Source organism: Mus pahari, chromosome 1, assembly GCF_900095145.1.
Source record: "Mus pahari chromosome 1, PAHARI_EIJ_v1.1, whole genome shotgun sequence".
In the NCBI taxonomy this organism is placed as follows: domain Eukaryota; kingdom Metazoa; phylum Chordata; class Mammalia; order Rodentia; family Muridae; genus Mus; species Mus pahari.
In genome coordinates, this window is record NC_034590.1 from 81,003,455 (window position 1) to 81,007,222 (window position 3,768).

Here is a 3,768-nt window from a genome sequence, read left to right on the forward strand (position 1 = left end):
TAGAGGTCAAAGGGCAACCTTAGGTGTTGATCCTGGTCTTCCACTTTGTTTGAGATAAGGTTGTCTTAGTCAGTGTTTTATTGCTTCAAAGAGACACCATAGGCCTCAGCAACTTTCATAAAGGAAAGCATTTAATTGGGGCTGGCTGACTTACAGTTTCAGAGATTTAGCTCATTGTCATCACAGTGAGGAGCATGGCCACATGCAGGCAGAGATGGCACTGGAGAAGTAGCTGAGAGTTCTTCATCTGGATCCACGGGCAGCAGCAGGAGAGATGCTAGGCACATGTGCATGTGGAGGCCCAAGGTTGATGCCAGGTACCTTCCTTGATCACTCTCCACCTAACACTTTGAGACTCTGGTCTTTCATTGGAGCCTCGAGCTTTCAGAGTCAGCTAGTTTAGCTATCTACCTAACCCTAGTACAACCCATTCCCACCTCCTGAGTGCTGGAATATAGGTGGGCTGCCATACTCTCCTGGCACTTACATGGTGCTGAGGAGTCAAATCCAGGACCTCACGCTTACAAAGCAAGAGCTCTACTCACTGAGAAATCCAGCCTTTGGTAAGTGGCACAAGTCAACTGGAGTCATGTGAGGGCTCTACAGAGATGCTCTGAGTACCTGCTCCAGTTTTACCCAGAGGAGGAGACTCATTTGTACCTCTGAGTCTTTGGCAAAGATGCACTTGCCTTTTCTTTCCTTTTAAAAATAAATGAAGGAGTTAAAAAGTGAGCAAATGGGAAAAAGCAAAGCCAGGCTTGGTTTAAGTGACAGGTCAAGGTCGCTCCCTAGGTAGGAGGTGGAAATGACAGGATCCTAATTTACGTCTCTCCTGCACCATTCTCTGGAGCATGGGCAGACTTTTCTAGAAGCTCAGGCCCTCCTTATCTTTCTGTTGACTTGGATCCAAACCTCTTCTTCCAGAGTTGTTCTGACTGTGGTGTTTCATTGCAGCAACAGAAAGCAAACTTTTACAGATATCTATTCTTCATAATTGCCCTTGAAGGATATATTTTTTCTTCGGGAACATAATTGTCCAACCAGTAAAGACAATGAAAATAAAAATTTCTGGACTCTGTTATGGTTTTCCTTAATTACTGTAATGGGATAGATTTCAGCTTCTGAAAGACATTTATAATTTCTAAAAGGTATGCTTGGCCATCCTTACAAGACTCAGAAATGGGTAATTTAACCTAAGAATGTCTCATGTAGAATGCTTTGGTTGTAAGCAACAGAAAACTCTTGATCATCTTAAGCGCTAGGATTCAGGCATCCATCATCATGAGAGGCTTCCACTGGTCTGATTTGAGATCTAGCTGACATCTCCCGTCTCCCCTGACCTACCTGTCATGAAGCAATTGCTACAATCAAGTCAGCTAAAACACTTCCTGTCTGATATAGTTGCCTTGTGTGCTCACTCATGTGTGCCTCTGGCCACCGGCACATGTACATGTTGACAATGTGTAAGAACCAACACATACTTGTTAGTTAGAGTCACCATGTTGTACATTAGACTGCTGTCTTGCAAAACTGAAGCCTTTTATCCTTAACCACCTCATACTCACTGCGGGTCTAATCATTCTATTCTCTGCGTTTATGACTTTCTATATAAGGAAGATTATACGGTGTTTGTTTTTCTTTCTCTGACTTTTTCACCTAATAACGCCTTCCTGGTTTATCCATATTGTTACAAACAACAGGATTTTCTTCCTTAAAAAAAATCTTTTATTTGGGCTGGAGAGATGGCTCAGATGTTAAGAGCACTGACTACTTTTCCACAGGTCCTGAGTTCAAGTCCCAGCAACCACAGGATAGCTCACAACCATCTGTAATGGGATCCGATGCCCTTTTCTGGTGTGTCCGAGGACAGCTACAGTGTACTCATATACATAAATAAATAAACTTTTTTTTTTTTTTTTAAAAAGAAGTGATTTTGAAGTTTAAGAAATATTTTATTTTTATTTATGTGTATGTATGATTATCACTGTAAGTATGTGCCACATGTGTGTGAGTGCCTGTGAGGTACACTGGATGCCCTGGAGCTAGAGTCACAGGTGGTTATGAACTGCCTGACATGGGTGCTGGGAATGAACCCCAGTTCTCTGGAAGAGGAACAAGGCCCCTAACCACTGAACCATATCTCTTGCCCCAGAGTTTCCTTTTTAAAGACTGAATAATATTCCACTTCCATATATGTAGACACTGCATTTTCTTTAGCATAGTAACAGAGTTAGGTGGTTCCACGGGGTGGGGTGGGGGTAGCCAGGGAGAAGAGCCAGAAGAAAAGTCAGTTAGTGTTGCATAGCCAGAGCAGCTGATGCTCAGAGCAAACGGACCCTAGGTGTCACCCTCCCCTTAGGATAGTTTATAGTCTGCTTTTGTCTTTGTAAAAGCTTAACTCACAGCCTTCTACAAGACAGAGAGGAGTGCTCTTTGCAAGAGAAACATTTGCCAGGCACTGCTGCGAGTGCGAGAGCTTTTCTTCTTGGTTTGGTATCTAGAACTGGTGAAGCTACACGAACGTTCAAACCCAGAACCCTCTTCTCAAATCCTACTGTTGCCATTGCCCTGTTCCCTTAAGGTACTTTAACAAAATCTGAAAATAATGTCCTTGCAGAAAAGTTGGGGAATAGATAAAAACCCCAGATTAACCATTATGCCCCTCCCTCATATTTAGGAAATAAGGTTGTGTAAAACTGGGAAAATAAGTTCCATACTACATAACCCCAGAAATAACCCAACAAGGTATTGTGCATAGTTTGCCATAGTTTTATTTTTTAAGGGCTTAGGTAAAATATATAAACCCTTAAAAAAAAACTATACTGTATATATGCCATAGTTTTATATATATAACACCTTGCATATATGTATGTGCACAATATGCATGCCCAGTGCTTGTGGAGCCCAGAAGAGGAGGGTGGACTCCCTGGAACTGGAGTAACAGGCAGCTGTAGACCTCCATGTGGGTTCTGGGAACCGGGTTGGGTTCTTTAGCAAGAGCAGCCAGTGTTCGTAACTATTGAGCTGTTGCTCAAGTCTCTGCCTTTTTACTTTTTTATTTTTATTTTTGAGATTATTACCATGACCGCCCAATAATCCTCTGAGGGACATGCCACTGCCTTCCTGTCTCTCGCTAACCTTGTGAAGACAGGCTGTCTTGGGAAGGCAGCACTGCGACAGACATCAGCGTGGACCCGTGCGGCTAGTTAGTTCTTCAGTGTGCCCTCAGAAGTAGCTTTTCTACCCTTGTGAGGCCAGACTACCACATGTGAGCTTTAAAACAGCAGCTGGAGAGCTGGCAGAAAGGTCTAGCATGCTAACCCTTCTCTACAGAACATTGAGCATCTAGCGGTTTCCTGGGAAAGGTTTCTGGACAGTCTGATTTTCTACTTATTTCCTCATCTAAGAGGCAAAAAGTCCCATTTCCCTTGATGGTTATTGCTGGTTTGTTTTAGAGTCATATCAGGTCATTAGTCATGGATGACCAAGGCTGGGGCTGGGTCCCTTACTGAGGCTGGGAAAAGACTCAGAGTGAAAACTAGGGCACACTTTCTGAAAGAGGCGGGGCTTGATTGGCGTGATGATTAATCTCGAATGCCAACTTGATGGGATCTAAATGACCTAGAAGACAAACTCTGAGCATGCCTAATGGAGGCTAGGTTAACCTAGATTCTTTTTTTTTTTTTTTTTTTTTTTAAAGATTTATTTATTTATTTATTTATTATATGTAAGTACACTGTAGCTGTAGCTGTCTTCAGACACTCCAGA